The 14,447-nt window shown below is 37.3% G+C and overlaps 1 long non-coding RNA gene across 2 annotated transcripts in view; it reads left to right on the top strand.

Moving 5' to 3' along the window:
- The first annotated feature begins 4,664 nt into the window (after positions 1–4,664).
- Positions 4,665–14,447, top strand: part of LOC108515668 (uncharacterized) — a 42,030-nt gene continuing 32,247 nt past the window's right edge. For both annotated transcript variants that reach the window (XR_001881588.1, XR_001881589.1), the window contains exon 1: positions 4,665–4,848. This is a non-coding gene — a long non-coding RNA (uncharacterized LOC108515668). The remainder of the gene's footprint in view (positions 4,849–14,447) is intronic.

Raw genomic sequence — 14,447 nt, 5'->3', positions numbered from 1 at the left:
GGGTGTTGAAGAAAATGTGTACTCTTTCTAGAAAGATTTGTAGGGTATTTGATTTTAGTTGGGTTCATTTAATAGTAACACTATTGGGTAGTTACAAGTGTGATCTTTTTCCCTAGAAAGACTTGGGTTCAGATTATGATGCTGGCACTTAAAAGCTCCTGTATTAAAAGCTTTCTGAGCTTCAGTTCCTCACCCAGAAATTGTGTATGATATCACTGGGATGGTTGAAAGAATTAAATCCCCCAGAAATGTGCCTGGTGTAGAGTACACTCTTGGGAAAACATTAGCTTATTACGAAGGGAGGGAGCAAGGGAAGTAGGGCAGAGAGACATAAAGGAGAGTGCAAGCCAGAGAGAAAAAGAGACAAATCCTCTCAGTCTTGTCTAATTCCACAATACTGTGATGTGGTTTTGAGAAAAATTCAAGGTATCGGTATTAATAGGGTTGACTAAGTAAATACATAGTCTAAACATCAAGAAACAAGATTATGAAAAATTCCAAAGTTTTTAATCCAAGTTCTCATTAAAGATTTGTATTTCCATTGTCTACTCAAACACATACACATACACACACAAGTGTGCACAAATGCACACACGCCACACAAGACCAAACAATAAAACCCTAATATTCAATTCAAGCCAGTCTGTCAGCCATTATTATGGTAAATGTGGTATACATTCTTATGCACCCAGCCTAAGATGCCTCAGAATAGTGATTAAGATTTCAGACTCTGTAGTCTAACAATTTGGGCTTGATTGTCTTCACCTCTCATCCTGTGTGTCCTTAGTCAATTACTTACCCTCTCTGTGCCTAAATTGCATCCAGGATAAAATACGAATCACAATAGAATGTATCCCATTTGGTTATTCTGAGCTTTAATTACATTACACATCTTAAATGTTTTGTTTAATCCTAATACTTAGTAATTATTTAATAAATATACTAGCTATAACTATTATAAAATAGAGACAATGCGTGTCTCAATTTACTTTATAGAACTGTCAGGTTCAAGTTAAATAAATATATATTTATGCCATTTTGACAAATGAAGATTAAGTAAAATGAGATATTAGCATTTAATATTGCTTTGCATACAACTATTCTCAGAGCTGGAAGTCTTTCTTACTTTCTATTTATCTGATATTTTCATTTCTAGGACAGCATTTCAAGTACATAGTCACATGGCTCTGGTTAACTGTTTCCAGTGTCAAGAATCTCTATTTTTTGTAGCAACCCATTTCATTATAGAATACATTAGCTTTTCTGCATATTGAATTAATACACATCTCTTTGTAATTTGCACTAATTATTCTTAGTTCTAGCCTTGTAACCATACCAAAAAACAAAACAAAGGAAACAGCAGTCAAAGTGTGTTCTGGGTACTACCTATGTATTAAAAAACCACAGCACAAGTTTGCAGTGTAAAACAGACATACTGTTTCGCAATTTTGTGGGTGAGGAATTTGAGGAGTGTTCTTTGGGCACATCTTTTGCTCCTTGTGGCATTTCCTGAGAGCAGAGTTGTCCAATATGTTGAATGGGCTGGTCTGGAGGGCCTAAGATGGTATCATTCACATGTCAGGTACATTAGTGAGGATGGACTGAACTGTCAACCTGAGTGTGTATATGTAGTCTTTCTGGCATCTTGGCCTGAGGGTATAGCTGGACTTTTTAAGTGGTGGCTGGTTTAGTTTAGAGCAAACATCTCAACAGCATCAAGTTACATGGTCTTTTCTGACCTTCTCTCAGAAGCTACTTAACAACATTCCAAGGTCCTCCATTGGTCAAAGCAGTCAGATGAAGAGGGAGGGGACATAGACCCTGCCTCTTGATGGGAGGAATGTCAAAAAGTGTGCATGTAGAAAGGGGCATGTTTTCATACTACCATACTTGACCTGTCAGCAGGCCTCTGGCTGAGGGACCTCAGCCACTAGACAGAACAGAAAAGCCTCTGCTTATGGCATAGAGGTTTACAAAACTCTCTGTTTAGAATGGTGTCCAAGTCACAACTTGAGGGGACAGAAAGGTAGTTGCACCTCAGCTGGTCTTCTCTGAATGAATTATCCCTTGTCATAGGGGACTCTGCACAAATGCAGCCATAATTCTTGTCTATTGAAAAATTAAATCTTCAGAGCAAAGTTGTTACGGCATTGTTCTACAGATAACATTCAAAACCCTACACAATCTCAATATTACTGATAACAACAAAACACAAACAGGAAAAAGAGACACAGACTCATTTTTTTTCTAATCCCAAATAGAAATTATCCTTGCTAATTACAAAGGCTTATAAAATGTCCACTGGTGTTTACAAATGGCTGACTGCTTCACTGGCAGCAGGAAGCAGTCTGATGTGCAGAGTTGGGTAGAGCTTTGCTTCTGATATCCAGAATCTAGGAATCTGAGCAATGAAATAAACATTTGTGTCCTACAAGGTAAGATTGATCTTTTTGGCTACCACATGACAGAAATGACCCACAATGGGACATAAGCTTCCATTTCTCCCTGAGTTTCTACCAAGGTAGTCTAATTGTCTATGATAGATTGGCATCTTACATTGTTGGTTTGTAGTTGGAATCTAAAAGAAAATTAGGTTAAACCATAAGCCACTTTTAATACATGTTATATATAGTTCACTATAAGCCTTATAAATATCATAGATTCATATACTGTTCGTTATTAGAGAGTTGGCAGGAGATTTATAAAAAGAAATTTTATAAGTAAAATAAACAGAAAATACATCAATGTAAAGAACTGATAGCATCATAAAATTAGAAAGGGAAAGAAATAATGAAGAGAGAAAGATAGAAAAAAAACCCTGAATTACTTGATTGCCTATAAAACTATGTGTAAACTCTTCTTTCTGGCATTGAAATTACGTTGAAAATTTGTTCCTGCTCCGCAAGCTAATTTTCTCCTTACTGTACTATGAGAAGATTTTGTTCCAGCCAAACTGCTTATTAGCTAGCCACAAAAATGTGTCATGCTTTCCTTCTCTGCCTCTATTACCTTCTTTGTGTATCCAAATCCAAATCTTAACGCTCCACTCCAATGCTATTTCTTTAACAAACTCTATGTAATCCTCCTGCTTCAAAATAAAAACCTACTCCGCAGAGCACCTGAGGCATCTACTTTTAATGTGCTGTCATATGTATCAGTTATTTTAATATACATCTTCTTCTGGTAAGGGCAGTTGCTACTTAGCTACCCGCTTTGGTCACCAGCCAGGTGTTAGAGCCGATGCTGACAGATCTTCAGAGTTTTTAGAAAAGATGAATGTGAGATTTTTCTGTGATTCCCTTTATTATTAAATGATAGTTTAATTTAAATAAAAATCACCACCATACCAGATAAAATACATCTGCAGCACAACAGGATCCTTGGGTTTCCACTTTCAGACCTTTGTCATAGAGCATCATGTTTGCAGAAAGAAGGAAGAAAAACAAGAATTGAATAAAAACTTCCTCTTCCTTTTCAAAGCCGCACAGTCAATGCTTGTGTGTGATTCTGTTCCCAGGTACGTAGAAATCCACCTACCCCCCCATGGATTGGAGAATAGGTCTTAATATTTATTAGCTCTTCCAACCACATGGATCTTAATGGGCCATGTAATAGGAAGTCCCAGCTGCGACCCATGCAAGGCGTGTGTTTTATACAGAATATAAACATCTGTCTAGTTGGAGAGAGAACACGCTCACTTTCTTTATGCCCCTTATTAACTTTCTGACATAGGGTTGATTGTTTCAGAACTTTTGAGTGAATGTGAATATTATACATGACAATTTCATTTATATAGTGTGTAATGTAATATGCCCACATAGAGACTATCACATCATGCCTTTCAACCAATCCACCTACATTTAATGTATATTTGTGATATGTATGGCTCTGTGTTTGGTGGTCTAGGCAGAAAACACATAGGAAGAGGAGAAGACTCACATTAATTGAAAACCCAATGTGTGCCAGACATTTATTCTCTTCAACTCATTTTATAAATAGAAAACAGTTTAAGAATCTCAGATGTTTTGAATAGCATGCAAACACACACATTAAAGAAACAGTTGACAACGCAACAGTGCACTCAATATCATATACTGTGGATGGTACAAATAGCATGGATAACAGTAGCTTGGAGCCAGGGGAAATTACCTTAGGCAAGATTGATAATGGAAAACCTCACGGAAAAGTGAAGCTTTGGAACTGACCTGGATAAGGCAATAGAAACAAATCCCTGTTTGGCAGTGCAGTGGTTCTAAGAAGTTAGAGGAGAACATCTCTTTTTTCCTAAGAGCGATCGTGTAGTTTGAAATAATTTCCTAGATACCACATTTCCCTGACATCATATTTTATAATATAGAAAAAATGCACATTCTTGAGTAAACTTTAAATTGTTCATATACATGTGGATGTGTAATATATATACACATTTATAGATAATCTGTTCTTCTAATTTTTTTTTAAAGTAAATAAATAATAAACTAAATATTAAAAGTTCCCTCCCACTGCATGATATTTGGCCTGGAAGTGATGATGAGAGACCTTTGATCCTGGGGCATAAAGGGAATTGTGACTTCCTTCTAGCATCATAAAAGGCATTACAGCGTCCACCTTGGTCTCTGGGATCACCCATTAAGGGAAAAGCTATCCATTATGTCATACAGACTCGTAAGTGGCTCATGTTAATTGAATACCTCCTATGTGCCAAGAACTGCAGCCTCCCACCAAGAGCTAGGACTAACTTGCCAGACATGTGCATGAGCCACCCTGTTAGTAGATTCTCCACCTCTGGAAGAAGGTTTCAGATGACCACAGCCCCAGCTGGCACCCTGACTGCTTTGGATGCCCTGAGTAAGAAACACTTAGCTAAGCTGCTCCTGAATTCCTAACCCTTTCTTCCAGAACTTGAAATGAGTTCCTAAAGCACTTGCACAGAAGAGCCACAAAACCTCAGATAGGGGCGAGAGAAAGAGGATGGAAGAGCTATTAAAATTATTTCTTTCTTCACAGTCTTTCCCAGAAATATCTCTGAAATCACATAAGTCTTGGAGGGAGGCTTTGTCCCCTTCCTCTCCTCTGAGTAACTCATTGTAGACCCCAACAGTGCAAGATGTAGGATAAGAGGAGGGATTATTTCCAGGGAGTACCAGTAATGATATTGAGCATGAAAATAGTTAAACAGGACAAAAGAAATACCTCAAACAGATCAATTGGGCAGAAAGCTGATGTGCATATAAAAGAATTCCCATCTGGAAACCAGAGGGTTGAAGTTCTGAAGAAAACTTCAGGGCCCCAGCCAGACAGTGTCTGTCATGCAAAAGGCCTCAGTGATGGAAGGAACAGGAAATGTCATCAAAAACTAATGAGACTGTCAAGTTTCAGCTAGAATTAGATAAAAGCCTGCTTCACTTGCAGGGGACAGTCCTAGTTAGAAGATGAGGAGCCAGAACAAAGCTTGAAGAATTGGATGTTTAAGATAGATTTTTAAATCTCCTCTTATTCACCTATGCCTTCTATACTACATTTAAGGACAATAACTTCAAAGTACCCGGCAACCCAGAATAGTTGACATTTCTCTTTGTAGAATGACTATTTTAAAAAGGTACCTGGAACCTCCCATTTCAAGGGGGAAAGATCACATACAACTTGAGAAACTGGTGCCTTTATAGGGACCAATTGGGGAAGATAATATCAAAGAGAAACAAATGGGAGTTTACATATGTGTTGTGTAAATTTGACCTGAGTATCAGCTTTGCTTTCTAAGCATGCTTGAAAATGTTTGTGGTCAAAGGATCAGGTGTAAACTTCTTGTTATATATTTTCTTAAGATTTCAGATTAAAAGACACATACCTGTTCAATCTACTACCTTTGGAATTATCAAATAACCACAACAATTTCCTATATAGGACTGAATTTTTCCTAGTCATAATATGAAGAATACAAATAGAGCATTTACTAGAGGAATGTTAATAGGCCATGTTTCTTCTTCTTTTTTTCTTTAGTTTTGTAGACAGAGTCTCATTCTGTCACTTAGGCTGGAGTACAGTGGCATCTCAGCTCACTGCAAACTCAGCCTCCAGGTTCAAGCAATTATTGTGCCTCAGACTCTGCAGTAGCTGGGACTACAGGTGCATGCCACTATACCCAGCTAATTTTTGTATTCTTTGTAGAGGCAGGATTTTACCATGTTGGCCAGGCTGGTCACAAACTCCTGGCCTGAAGTGATGCACCTGCCTTGGGCCCCAAAGTGCTGGCATTACAGGAGGGAGCCACTGCGCCTGGCCGGCCATGTTTCTTCTTTTGTGATTTGTCTATAAATATCCTCAGACCACATGCTCTCTTAAGGTATTTATGTGCTCATGTTTTATGTACACACACGTAGACACGCACACGCATACCTCACAGACACATCAGATTTTGGTACTAAAAAATCAAGTTTGGAGGAAATTTTAAATTTTAGGCTAGGTTAGATACTTCTTGAAATTTTGAAGGGTATTTTAAACTCTCCATATACATCCCTGGGGTAAAACAGTGACAGGGGCCACATTTGCCTTTTCTGATGCCCTTGGGTCCTCCTTCTACATCCACAGCTTTCTTCTCTGTCCTGCATCTCACTCCTCTTGGATACTTTCCATTACTGGTTTCCTCATTAGAACATCTCTGCATTTATAAAGCCCTCTTCCCCCATCAGAAAAAATGTTGTTCTGATCCATAACTACAACTGTTTTTGTTGGAGGTGTAAATTTTCAATTTTTGTTTCCTGTGTCCTATCTGTTGTAGCATGAAGTTGGGAGAAAATGCAGTTGAGGCTTCTTTCCAGTTGCACCTTTTACCACAAAGGCTTATAAATAATATTTTGAAATTCATTTTCTTCCTCTCGTCTTTGTACCAATGTTTGAAGTCTTTGTTCTGGCCTTCATCATCTGTCACATAGATATGATAATAGCTTCTAAATTTATCTCCATGACTCTAGACTCTGCTCTCCTTAAATCTGTCTTAGCCCAAGAGGGTAATCGTTGTAAGGCTCAAGTCTGATTATGGTATTTCCTCGGTTAACATCTTCCGTTATTCATTACCTACATTATAAATACAAACAAAATAGCCTGATATATAAGGCCTTTTACAGTCTGTTCCCAGTCTCCTCTCCCAGACTCATCTTCCTTGACTCCTCTTAGCCTCAGCTCTCTCTGTCTTCCCTTGATTTCCAGATACTTGAAAGACTCTCCCTACCTTTAAGACATCCTTTGTTCTACAATATACTCAGTTTTTAATTCCAGATATAGATAATGCATTCAGATATAGAAAAGATGGAAAATAAAAGTAGATCCCTTCTCTATTTTATATGCCCTGACTCTTATTACCATAGATTGCAACCATCTCAGAACTGGCAGCAATCCCTTTGCCAAGTAAGAGAGAGTAACTTTATCAGATGACTGTTGTACTATTAATTGAATACATTTTCCTCTCTTTCTCCTCCTCTGTCATAATTCTGAATTCAAATATAGAAAGTTTTGGGGAAGAACTGGAAAGAAAGCACGTGGAGAAGATAAGATTAAAAAAGTGGATGTGGGCATGACCAGTGGTATGTTGTATCCATATCCGGGCAGGTGACGTCTCCACAATTAAAATACTCTTGGTATGACAGAGTCAAAAAAATCCCTGGCAATAATTTATCTAGAATTCTTAAAAACTTTTCATTAGTTCATAAAATCAAAGAGCCAGGTAATAGATATGGAAGACATTAAGTGGACCAAATTTGCTTTAGAAACAGAATCGTCCAGCTCTTTAGTTTTAGAATTGAGAAAGAGATTGAGATAACACCCAAAGGCACAGGAGGGAGAGACAGAACCAATACTAAAAGCAACTAAAAAGGTTTTGGTCTAGGCAGAACTTACTCTATTTGAAGAAAATGTAGAAAACAAAACAAAGCAACTAAAAACATGAGGCTAAAGAGAACAATAGTATGTAAGGAATATGAAGTAGCATTTTATCCTTAAAACCAGGAAGAGAAAGTGCATGGCTTTGAAAATAATCTATTGCAGGAAACAGAATAAAGTATTTTCATAGACAGAAAAATTTAATAACAGCGGTATAGGAAACATGAAGAGCAAAATCGCTAAAGTGAGTTAAGGTAGAGTATGAATTAAGAAGGAAGAATTGCTAGAAAACTAACAATGAATGAACTTCATTAAATTCTACATTGGAGGAAGTGCACATAATACCATTGGTATTATGCATGGGTTATATGCAGAAGAAACTTCAGTTATTTTAGACCACAGAGATGATATAAAAAAGAAAACTATGAGATAGAAGGAACTATTTTTGAATAGATTGAGGCCGTAGTATGTGTCAGGTTTTGTATTAGTCCATTTTTGCACTGCTATGAAGACATACCTGAGAGTGGGTAATTTATAAAATAAAGAGGTTTGGCTGGGCACAGTGGCTCACGCCTGTAATCCCAGCACTTTGGGAGGCCCAGGGGCGGGGATCACACAGTCAGGAGATCAAGACCATTCTGGCTAACACGGTGAAACCCCGTCTCTACTAAAAATACAAAAAACAAAATTAGCCAGGGTGGTGGCAGGCGCCTGTAGTCCGAGCTACTTGGGAGGCTGAGGTAGGAGAATGGCATGAACGCGGGAGGCGGAGCTTGCAGTGAGCCGAGATCGCGCCACTGCACTCCAGCCTGGGCGACAGAGCGAGTCTCCGTCTGGAAAAAAAAAAAAAAAAAAAAGAAAGGTAAACTTACAATAATGGTGGAAAGGGAAGCAAACATGTCCTTCTTCACGTGGTGGCAGGGAGAAGACCAATGAGAGCTGAGCAAAGGGGAAGCCCTTTATAAAACCATCAGCTCTCATGAGAACTTATTATCACGAGAATAGCATGGGGGAAGCCACTCCCATGATTCAATTACCTCCCGTCAGGCCCCTCCCACAACACATAGGGGCTAAGGGAACAACAATTCAAGATGAGATTTGGGTGATGTCACGGCCAAACCATATCAAGCTTTATATAATATTTGCCTACTAGATATAATTTACATATAATACAATTAATTCTTATAGCAACTCTATGAGATGGGCACTATTATCTTCTGTAATTTACAAATGAGAAAATTAGAGTTTAGAAGGTTAACTTGTCCAAGCCTACACACATGGCAAATAGAACTTGCCAGAACAAACCAGTTCCAGGTTAAGGAACTGTAATTAACTTTTTATTTTATAAAAATCTCTATTGTGAAAGACTAAAACCATACTTGAAAGGTAAATGACACTCTGAAAAAAATATATGTAATGCCTATGACAACCAAAGACTTGTAATTAGCTATCATAACTATAAATGAAAAACATGAGGAACATGAATTATTTAATAGAGGATGTGGTCTGAGAACATTTATAGACAAATAATAAAAGAAGATACATAGCCAATTAGCATGCCTTTAGTAAATAGAAACTTTGCTGGTAATAAAATAATTCAAAAATAGAAAGGCAATTGAAATCATTTGTACATGTTTTAAATCAATAAAAAGAATAATACCGTGTCAGCAAGAGGTGAAGGCAGACACACTTCACCTTTATTCATGCTGGTAATAAAGATGGGCATATACATTTTTTGGATAGTCATGAACAATGTGAATGGAAAGCCTTTAAAAACTCATTTGACTTTTGAGCCAAAATATCTACTATCAGAAATTCATAATTGTACAAGTAGATAATCATATATGTTGATTACAGTATGTTTCCCATTTTCCACACTATTGTTTATAATTGGGAAAATGGAAAATGTTAAGTATTAAATACACAATGGAGCATTTTTTAATGAAATAAGTTTTGGATATTAAGAATAAGTTATATCTGTATGTTTAGATGGGAAAAATGCTTCAATTACAACATGAGAAAATATATAGAAAAGCATATATGCTATGATACTCCCTTTTGTTTATTTGTGTTTGCATTCTTTCCATAAAGGACCTGGATTATTCATGTTAAAGTAAATAAAAACATCCCAGTAAAAAAGTTTCATTTTTCATCACTCGAATAGAACAAAGCTCCGGTTCCAAAAGTAGCTTCTTACTTTTCTGATAATACCACCCTAAGTTAATTACATTGATTGTCTTGCTAAGGACAATTAGAAAAGATAGACTGCTGCAGGCCTGTATGCCAGAAACTGGAGCCATTCAGAGAATGCAGTCCCAGCCAGAGTTGCCACCTGAGACTGAGTAGGAGTGGAGTACCCTGGAAGTCTCCCTTTTCCTGTCCTGTGATTTCTCCTGCCTGTGTCTTCCAGGAGTCTAACCTAGTGGGAAGTCAGGTGATATGGGAATTTACAGTACAGTTGTAGGGAAAAGGTCAGAACCAGATCCGAGGGAAAACAGGCCTAGAAGCAGCACAGGGAGGCCACAAACTACATGGGTAGATGCCATTTAGACTTATTGGTGGATATCCATCTTTCAGAAGAGTCTAGGCTGAGAGGTTCAAGGTTAAGAGTGATCCACATATACAGAGCCTATAGGCCACTGGTAGGTTCATTCTGGTCTGCCTGGGATAGCTTTATTTTATCCTTGTTGTCCTAGTGAAGTTTTAAATAATGCTATCTCTCTCATAAATGTTCCACTTTAAAAGATGAATCATATCATTGCCCTAACTATAGGAGTTTCTCTCTCAGATTATTTGATTATTCTCAAGAGTTCTTCTCTGAAATTGATAAAACTAATGCCAGAAAGAGGATATATATGGCCACACTATCTATACTTGGAGACCCTACACAAAATGCAATTCCTTGTATAGTGAACTCAACATGCGCAGGATAGAGTCTATGCAAAAATGGTGCTTTTACAGTCTAATCCTCATAGGTTGCTGCTAGAACATTAAGGTGCAGATTAAATTTATTTAAATATCTGAAGCTGAAAATCTGAGATATTAAAATCTTAGTAAACCAATGACAATACTTTTTTATGACAAGGAGCTCTTATTCACAATTGTAGCAAAAATATAAAGGAAACAATTTGGGAAGAAATATAATAATGAGATGAGGACAACCTCAAAACTTCTGTGATCAGGAAAAGCAACAAGAAGAAAAGACTTTAGTCAAGAAATATCTATTCCTGATTAGAAAAACTCAGTGTTCCAAAGTTATTTAGTGCATAATTATTTATAATTTGAAATCAATCTCAATTATAATTCAATGACATTCTAAAGTTTGTTTGCAGGAATATTCTGAAAGTACTTGGAAAAGGTAAATAATTGAGGAAGACTATGGAGGAGGCTTATACCACCAGACTTTAAAATATCTTAAAATTTTGTAAAAATTAAAGCAGGATATATTAGGAGCAGAAGTAAAATTCTGAAAATTTCAGAATGCATTCGATTATATGTAAGAGTATACTACATTTAAAAAGTTGGCAAACATAATCCATAAAAGAGTAGAAGGTTATTGAATAAGCGATAGTGTGAAAAACAGCTAATTATAAAAATAAATTACAAATGTAGTATATTACTTTGCTCAAGCTACTATAACAAAATAACACAGACTATAAGTTTGTTTCTCACAGTTCTGGAGGCTGGAAGTTTACAAACAAGATCACTGGCAATTCTATTTCTGAGGAGGGCTTTCTTCCTCTTTTTAAAAGGGTGCTGTCCTTATAGGATTACGGCCCCACCCTTATGACCTCATTTAACCTTTATCGCCGCCTCTCTGATCCCATCTCCACATTAGTTACACTGAGGGTTTAGGACTTCAATTAAGAATGTTGTGGAGCACAAACACGAAGTCCATGGCATGTAGAAAAACTGGCAAATAAAGCTAAAATGAAACTATCAAATTGCTAGAAAAAATATAAATATACATAAGAGCTATTTGGGCTAAAGTTTCACCAGCATTTTAATGTTTACAGATTTAAAATTAATAAAACAAAATATTTTAATAGAGTTAATTAATTTTGGCCTTCTAAATCCTCAGTCTTGAAATTGAGATTTGTATAAATTTTACTTAAATACAAAGTGGCAGTGTAGAACAGAGCCCTCTTGTATTTGGGTATTTAACTTGGAAATCATAAAGTAAAAGCACACAGAGTTTTTAAATGGCTATGAAGTAGCACAGGCATTTCTAGGAAACACACTATGTTTTTCTAGGAACAAAATGAAGAAGCAGAAGAAAAAAATATCAATCATTTTCCTGAAGGAAGTTAAAAACCTTATTTTGAGATTATTAAAACTACCTTGAATTATTGAAGGTGCAGGTTTTTAGATAGAGTTCAAATTAGGATAGTTTCATTGTATTAATAGGTTAATGTCAAAGAGAAAGAGAGTAGAGTGGGAAAAGGAAATATCCCTGTTAATTAGACGGGCTCAAAAGCTGGCCAGAAAAAGTAATATTAGCATATAGTTTTGTGAGATGACATGTAAGTACAAGACAAAACAGTGGATGTTTTAACAGAGCTGAACTTTTACCTTTAAGGGAAGTCTAATTCTTTATTGCTGTGGTGTCTCTCATGCTCAAAAAAATGTTTGATATAGCTTTTTGGGAGAACATTGACCTCACAGTCTGTGATACATTATCTTGGAAATATTGTCATTGGAAACAAATACTCACCTTCTGAAGGTTACTTTTTCTTTCTGCATGATGATAAATTCTTCCCAGACTCCTGCTGATGGATAAAGAGATTGACTAGGCCAGGGAATACTTGCTTAGGCATGAATGTTTGGTGGGCTATGAGGATATTAATATTCTTCTGTTGCATCAAAATTCTGTCAAAGATAATGCTGAGAGAGTAATGTGGTATATTGAATTATAAATTCATAATTATTTATTTCCTCTCCACCATTACCTTATTTATGCATAGGCATTGGTTACAAGCGTGGTCATATGACGTGGCTTGGCTAATGATATGACTTTTTTTTTTTTTTTTTTTTTTGAGACGGAGTCTTGCTCTGTCACCCAGGCTGGAGTGCAGTGGCCGGATCTCAGCTCACTGCAAGCTCCGCCTCCCGGGTTTTACGCCATTCTCCTGCCTCAGCCTCCCGAGTAGCTGGGACTACAGGCGCCCGCCACCTCGCCCGGCTAGTTTTTTGTATTTTTTAGTAGAGACGGGGTTTCACCATGTTAGCCAGGATGGTCTCGATCTCCTGACCTCGTGATCCGCCCGTCTCGGCCTCCCAAAGTGCTGGGATTACAGGCTTGAGCCACCGCGCCCGGCCATGATATGACTTTTGCCATACCTAAGCAGAAGCTTTAAAAGTGCCCTCATGCATTGATGCTACCTCTTTAGTTCCTGCCTTTTGCCAAGAGTGAACAGCATTTTCATGTAGTGAATGCCTCTTCAGCCTGGGTTCCAGAAGGAGAAGACACCTAGAGTCTAACTGAGCCTCGTCATGTCCAGGAGAGTGGATGAGAGCCACAAAAGCCTGCTGTTCTCATGTTACATGCACAAGAAGTTTTTATTATCATCTTTGTTAACTACTAAGATTTTGAAGTTGTAAGCTACTGCACAAAAACTGACCAGCAAAATGAATGGTGCCAGAAGTGGCATAATGCCAAAAAGAACTTTTAAATACAGTACTGACAAATATATAGCAAGCAAACTTAGAAAGCAGGCAGAAAAATGTAGCAATCTATCTTATGCCTTGATAAAATAATTGCCTGCAATAAATTGGAAGCCAGAAAGTGCATCTAACAAACTTGTGACTTTGGCAAAGAGAAACTGAGCAGAATTTTCATGCCATGAGTTGGTTGTCATCAGTGAAATTTGATTAGATATTACAATAAAGAATAAGCTAAGAGAAGAATTAGTATGTTTCCAAGGAAGAAGAATGGGAAGAGAGATACTGTAATTCCAACATTCTAAGACTGGCAGTTGAAAGGCACACAGCTTTTTAATTTAATTTTTTAATACTTTAAGTTCTAGGGTACATGTGCACAACATGCAGGTTTGCTACATATGTATACATGTGCCATGTTGGTGTGCTGCACCCATTAACTCGTCATTTACATCAGGTATATCTCCTAATGCTATCCCTCCCCAGTCCCCTCTCTCCACAATAAGACCTGGTGTGTGATGATCCCCTTCCTGTGTCCAAGTGATCTCATTGTTCAATTCCCACCTATGAGTGAGAACATGTGGTGTTTGGTTTTCCGTTCTTGTGATAGTTTGCTGAGCATGATGGTTTCCAGCTGCATCCACGTCCCTACAAAGGACATGAACTCATCCTTTTTTATGGCTGCATAGTATTCCATGGTGTATATGTGCCACATTTTCTTTCTATTATTATTATTATTATTATTATTATTATTATTATTATACTTTAAGTTCTAGGGTACATGTGCATAACGTGCAGGTTTGTTACATATGTATACGTGTGCCACATTGGTGTGCTGCACCCATCAACTCGTCAGCACCCATCAACTCGTCATTTACATCAGGTATAACTCCCAATGCCAGCCCTCCCCCCTC

The sequence above is a fragment of the Rhinopithecus bieti genome, unplaced genomic scaffold, assembly GCF_001698545.2.
Source record: "Rhinopithecus bieti isolate Rb0 unplaced genomic scaffold, ASM169854v2 scaffold_1624, whole genome shotgun sequence".
Lineage (NCBI taxonomy): Eukaryota > Metazoa > Chordata > Mammalia > Primates > Cercopithecidae > Rhinopithecus > Rhinopithecus bieti.
Note: the sequence above shows the minus strand (reverse complement) of the source record. Positions and strands in the feature narration are given on the sequence as shown.